General features: G+C 31.2%; 1 long non-coding RNA gene across 1 annotated transcript; it reads left to right on the top strand.

Moving 5' to 3' along the window:
• The first annotated feature begins 1,138 nt into the window (after positions 1-1,138).
• On the top strand, positions 1,139-7,138 carry LOC126881390 (uncharacterized). Its single transcript, XR_007696831.1, has 2 exons — positions 1,139-1,631; positions 6,809-7,138. It is a non-coding gene; the product is annotated as an uncharacterized LOC126881390 (long non-coding RNA).
• Positions 7,139-7,341: the final 203 nt, after the last annotated feature.

Raw genomic sequence — 7,341 nt, 5'->3', positions numbered from 1 at the left:
ATCTTAAGAAAATCGATTACAATTTAATTACTTTTTTGCGTTGTAAATATTAAGCGATAACAATTAAATAATAAATTTAAAAATTACCGGTGAAAGTTGAATTAGTAATCCGCTAGGAGCGCCACCAGCGAAGCTCAGAGCGTATACGCTGTGAGCTCGTACGTAGAAGGGATATTTACAAATTCGCGAGCGCCAGTAGTGACAAGTCTGTAAACGATTACTGGAAATTTGACATAAATGTCAAAGTGATTAATTTAAAATTAAAATTAAAAACATTAATTATAAACAATATTAGTTTGTCAAAGTTGTGTTATATATTTTTACCTTAAATATACTTACGTTTTAAATACTGAATTTAAGTTTTTTTAATGTTCCGTAATATCTAATTATAAATTAATATATTAATCTTACCGCCATCTACACGATAATTGTGAAAGTATCCGAAGTAAGAAATTCATATTTTATCAATAGAACGTCAAAATGATTAGCAAAATCTTAAAAAAATCGATTATAATTTAATTACTTTTTTGCGTTGTAAATATTAAGCGATAACAATTAAATAATAAATTTAAAAATTACCAGTAAAAGTTGATTAGTAATCCGCTAGGAGCGACACCAGCGAAGCTCACAGCGTATACACTCTGAGCTTCGCTGGTGTCGCTCCTGGCGGATTACTAATTCAACTTTCACCGGTAATTTTTAAATTTATTATTTAATTGTTATCGCTTAATATTTACAACGCTAAAAAGTAATTAAATTGTAATAGATTTTTTTAAGATTTTGCTAATCATTTTGACGTTCTATCGATGAAATATTAATTTCTTACTTCGGATACTTTCAAAATTATCGTGTAGATGGCGCTAAGATTAATATAGGTTAATTTATAATCACATATTACGGAACATTAAAAAAACGTAAATTCAGTATTTAAAACGTAAGTAAATTTAAGGTAAAAATATATACCACAGCTTTGACCAACTAATATTTTTTATAATTAATGTTTTTAATTTTAATTTTAAATTAATCTCTTTGACATTTATGTCAAATTTCCGGTAATCGTTTACAGACTTGCCACTACTAGCGCTCGCGAATTTATAAATATCCCCTCTACGTACGAGCTCACAGCGTATCCGCTGAGAGGGTTGACATGGAGGGGATGACACATATCGACCGTCCTTCTCATGGTGGCGAAAATTGGAAGCTCGTCCCACAAGCGTTGCCAGAGTTGGTACAATTTGTACCAATTTGATACAATTAACAACCAAACTTGTGATACTAAAGTATCTAAAGTAAAAACCTAAAATTTTGTGATATAATAAATTTGCTTCAAATAACATAAAACGACGTTTTTTAAGTTTTTGTACAAAATGTGTTGGTGTAGTACATTTTAGTCAATATTCCAGTCACTCCAGTGCATTTACAAAAATTTCTCTGGCAACACCGTCACCTGCGATTGCTTCTATAAATCAAAATAATTATTATTCCCTTAATTTTTTAAAATGCGGTTCTTGTGTTGTTTTTGACTGTCATTGTACATGGAGAAATAGTGGAATGAAATTCTTTCGTTTTCCTACATCCAAATATAGGCAGGATCAAAGAAAAAAATGGATTAGTGCTATTCAAAGACAAAAGTATGTTAACCTCACTTTTATCTTTTATCTATTGAATTAAAGAATTAAATCATCATCGGTGACCACTAACAGCTCATGGAGGGCCATGGCCACCCGTTAGGGTTTCTAGGCTCTAAAGTTTTGCATGACAAAGGCCAGCTACACTCGTAACACCTCAAAAGTTCTAAACGTTATTATCTATATTACTTTCTTGTTTCTTTTTGAGGTCTTTTCGGCGTTATGTGTATTGCTTGCTTGACTACAGTTGCCCATGTTTTCCTTTCTTTTGTTTTTTTCCCATTCTCATATTTCTAGGTCTTTCAAATCCTGGTGAATACCATCAATCCATCTCTTTCTAGGCCTACCTCTCGGTCTCTTCCCGTTTATTATTTTCTAAGTACTTTTTTGTATTTAACCCATCCTTTCTACTTGTCCCAACCAACTCAGGTGTTTACTTTGCATTTCTTTTATGATAGTCGGTCTGTCAAACACTCTATTTATTTTGTGGTTCACCCTTATACGCCTTTCTCCTTTATAGGTCCATATATTTTTCTTTCCCATCTAAGAAGTTGTTCCTCATGTTCACTAGTCAAAGTCCACATTTCTGATGCATACATTACTACAGGTTTCTGTTGTGTATACTTTTACTTTTGAATTAATAGATACTGATTTTGACTTTATGATGTTCTGTAGGCTGTAGAAGCATTTGTTTCCAAATGAAATTCTCACTGTTATCTCATCACTGTTTTTATTTCCTTCTGTAATTGTTGATCGTAAATATTTGAAACAGTCTACTCTTTTAAATATTTGTCCACTCAGGGATATGTTGTTGCCATTCTTTTGTACTTTTTCCCAGTTTTTATCATGTACTTTGTCTTTGAGACATTAACTTGTAGCCCATAGTCTGTGCCGCATCTTTAAAATATGTATAAATTTTTTCTAGGTCTTTTAATGTTCAATTGATTATGTCTACATATCTGCCTAAGCAAGGACTTAATTGAGCTTTGTAAATATTGTACCTTACCTATCTATAGGAGTTTTCCCGATTACTTGTTCCAACGCAAGGTTAAAAAGTGTTGTTGACAGCACATCCCTTTGTGTTAGACCTTCATTAATGTTAAATTCATCAGACAGTTGATTTTGGATCCTTACTTTTGCCTTGGTGTTGACCAGGCATAGTTTTACTAATCTGATTAGTTTTTTTTGACACATTTACCTCTTGCATTGAGCTATATAATTCCTTTCTAAATACTGAGTCATATGCTTGTTTGAAATCTACAAATAGATGATGTGATTATGTAGTTCAGTATTTCGCTTGTAGAATTTTCCCAGCATTTGTCTTACTGTAAATATTTGATGTATAGTTGACCTGCCTTTTCTGAATCCTCCTTGATAATCCCCTGTTGTTTGTTCCATTATACTATTTAGTCTTCCTTCCAATATTTTATATCCAACGTTTAGTAGTGATATTCCCTGGTGATTATTGCAATCTAACTTGTCTCCCTTCTTATGTATAGGGCATATCACTGCAACTTTCCATTGTTCCGGCATTATATATCTGTGGTCCATATCTCTAGTATTAACTTTCATATTTCACTCTGTATTCTGTGTCCTCCATATTTTAATATTTCTACAGTTATTATATTGCATCCTGGGACCTTATTTTTCATTTTTTTATTATGTCTTGTATTTCTGCTTCTGTTAGTGCATATTGGTCTACTTGTTGGAGATGAAGATGGTCCATTGTTATTGTTAATTTACTATAAATACAGTAGAGTCTCGGTTATCCGCCATAAATGGGCCAACGGAAGGGCAGATAAGCTAAAATGGCGGATAATAGGGAGGGTTAAATGAAACACAAGTTTACGTCTATTGTAATGGGCTTACTCTTCAAAGTCTTTAATTATGTACTGTATACTGTATGCACATATATATATATATATACAAGCTGTACGCTCCCGAGGAAGCTGAAGCTGTTTTCACTTGAAGATCCTTTTTGTGGGGGATCATCCCATTCTGACTTTAGTTTTACAATTGCTGGTGTGACTTCGCTGTTTCCACTACCTTTCTCCATTCTTCTCTCTCTCTGATTTTGCTTCCTATATTTCTAATTTCCATACTTCTTAAGTCTTCTTCCACTTGTTGTCTCCATCTGAGTTTAGGCCTGCCTCTGGTTCTTGTACCTGGTGGTATCCATTCGGTTATAACTCTTAACGGATTGTTCTTCTCTCTTCTCATTATGTGTCCATACCATCTAATTCTCTGTGCTTTTGTTGCTCTTACTATGTTCTCTTGACCCATCCATTCTTGTATTTCGTGGTTCATCCATTGCCTTGCATCCTCTTCGTTTTCCCTCTTTGGTCCCAGAATTTTTCTCATAATTTTTCTCTCAAAAACTTTCAGCTGCTCTTCTTCTCTTGCTGTTAATGTGAATGCCTCCAAAGCATATAGCACTATTGGTCTTATGGTCGTTTTGTAGATTTTCATTTTTGTATTCCGGCTTATCTTCTTATCTTTGAAAATTTTTTTATTTCTGTAGAATGCTTTGTTTCCTGCTTGAATTCTTCTTTTCCGAATTGTTTCCCGACCAGTATATACCTGAACAAAAAACATATTTGAATAATCAGATTCCTATAAGTAATAATGATATTGTAGATGATATCAATCTATTATTTAGGACAATAGATGTTAATAAAAATGAACAAGTAATCTCTGACCCAGGTACTTCAGGTTATCAAAGATCTCGTTTTGGACGATCTATTAAACCCCCAGTGAAACTTGATCTTTAAGGGGAAGGTGTTTAGTGTATAGTGTGAACACACCTTTAGGTGTCAGTGTATTTGTCACATTGTCAACGTCAATCAGATGAGAGCACTTGTCACGGTCTAAAATAAAACATGTACAAAAGTTTGTAATCATATATGTTTAATAAATATTTACCGTAATCTGTAATCCTTTATTCGATTAGTTATCGGAATATTAAATATTAAACAGAGATGAAGATGGTCCATTGTTATTGTTAATTTACTATAAATACAGTAGAGTCTCGGTTATCCGCCATAAATGGGCCAACGGAAGGCTGATAAGCTAAAATGGCGGATAATAGGGAGGGTTAAATGAAACACAAGTTTACGTCTATTGTAATGGGCTTACTCTTCAAAGTCTTTAATTATGTACTGTATACTGTATGCACATATTAATTTAAAAAAGATTAAAATAAAACTAGAATCAGTTTAACATTGATTTACATCTGACTTTGTAGATAGAATAGTTTAGAATGCACGAAAAAACTAGTGATTTTCATCTGCCTTTCCGATGTATCTCGTTTGGATGCTGCTAAGTCTCGCCATCTCTGTAGCTTCATAATATCGACAGCTCTAGCTTCTTCTTGTTACTAAGTGTATTTTATCGCAGCTTCAAAAATTTTTACTTCTTCATTGTGTGAAACCCGAAAAGATTGGTCATAAATTATACCACACATTCTGGGGTCAAAAATAGTTCGATTGAACCTAACTTACCTTAGTATAAATGTGCTCATAAAAAAAGTTACAGCCCTTTGAAGTTACAAAATGAAAATCGACTTTTTTCAATATATCGAAAACTGTTAGAGATTTTTTATTGAAAATGGACATGTATCATTCTTATGGCAGGAACATCTTAAAACAAAATTATAGTGAAATTTGTCCACCACATAAAAATTTAATGGGGGTTTTGTTCCCTTAAAGCCCCCCTAAACTTTTTTGTATGTTCCAATTAATTTATTATTGTGGTATCATTAGATAAACACAACATTTTAATAACTTTTTTGCCACATAGTATTTTTTCGATAAGCCAGTTTTTATCAAGATGCGGCTTCTTTTTTAATATATTTACATACAAATTTTATGGGGATTTTGTCCATTTAAACTCCCCAAATGTTTGTGTACGTTCCAATTAAACTATTATTGTGGTACCATAAGTTAAACACAGTGTTTTTAAAACTTTTTTGCCTCTTAGTCTTTTTTTGATAAGTCACCTTTTATCGAGATTCAGCTTCTTTTTTAAAATATACCTAAAAATGTAAATTATAAATAAATTTTCAGATTATTAACAGGTCTATAATCGTAGTTAACCATTTACAAATATGTGGTGGATCCGACACATATTCAAAACGTCTCGATAAACACTGGCTTATCGAAAAAGTACTAAGAGGCAAAAAAATTTTGAAAACATTGTGTTTAACTAGTGGTGCCACAATAATAATTTAATTGGAACATACACAGAAGTTTGGGAGAGTTGAAGGGATCAAAACCCCCATAAAATTTTTTTGGGGTGCACAAATTTCACTTTAATTTTTTTTTAAGATAAGATGCCATAAGAATGCCACATGTCCATTTTCCATAGAGTTTTCGATATATGAAAAAAATCGATTTTTATTTTGTAACTTCAAAGGGCTGTAACTTTTTTTGTGTGCACTATTGTATATAGGTAAGTGAGGTTCAATCAATCTATTTTTGACCCCAAAATCTGTGGTATAATTTATGACCAATCTTTTCGGGACACCCTGTATATATTTACTATATCAGTATATAGTAAAATCACATAAGCAATGTAGTAGATGTAAACATAAGTTGACAGCAATGTCGTCATCAGCAATGAATGAGAACTAGATCATATTTCCGTTCAATTTTTGAATAACAGTTATTTATTATTTGTACAATTACGTAAATTATTCATTAATGTAATTAATGGGATTATTTTTTCACTATCTATGTATTCAGTAATTAGAATAATTTATATACTATACAATAAAAACTAATAATCGAGAAAAGAGAAAAAATGATAAAAAATATTTTAATAATATACCATTATTGTGAAACGAGTAGATAAATTTTGAACATCTTTAACAACTTAAATCATTGTTTACATGCACTGCCTTGCTAATTGTAAGCTAGCTTTCATACTGACCAGGTAAAATAATGTAGAATTTTGCATATAATCATTACATCTGGTACCTTACTTAGTTGCTTCATTTCAAGCCCATTATTTAGCTAATTGAAAATTCGTTTTAACTTTGCAATATGTGTTGACACATCATCTTTGACTGACCTTTCGATGAGGCTTCAAACTGTTGCTTCAGAGTAAAATAAATAAATAAAAGACAATAAAACGATTTTAAAGTAGGTAAAATAAAAGTATATTTCTTTTTATTTTTTCAGAAAATAAAGGCCATAAAATTTGGAAAAGAACAAAGAAGAGTACAAATCATTGGTTAATGATATGTTTTATAGGGACTATATCATATATTTTAATGAAAGAAAAAATGAGTACTGAACACAAAGCACGATTATTACATCCAAATTCAAGGCAACTTATAATTAATAAAAAGGAAGGTGTGCCACCTAGTGATCTGGATGACTTCAGAATCGATCATATATGATGTCGGTATTGAAGAATGCTGGGAACACAATATAAAATTATTAAAAACATTTTATTTGAATAAATAAGTATATACCATTTTTATGTGGAAATAAAGCACTTTAAAATTACATTTTTTTGTTTATTTTATATATCTAAACATATACATATTGAAGATAGCAAAAATAGAAATTTATTATTTTTATTTTCCAGATTACATGCATAAAACATTTTTGATTTTAAAATGTTACTTGAAACTAATTAACTATATAGCTCATTGAATTAATTCATTCACTCATTGATTCTACAATCTTTATTTCCATAATGAATGATA

Source organism: Diabrotica virgifera, chromosome 3 (assembly GCF_917563875.1).
Source record: "Diabrotica virgifera virgifera chromosome 3, PGI_DIABVI_V3a".
NCBI classification, from domain to species: Eukaryota; Metazoa; Arthropoda; class Insecta; order Coleoptera; family Chrysomelidae; genus Diabrotica; species Diabrotica virgifera.
This window is presented reverse-complemented; position numbering and strand designations above follow the sequence as displayed.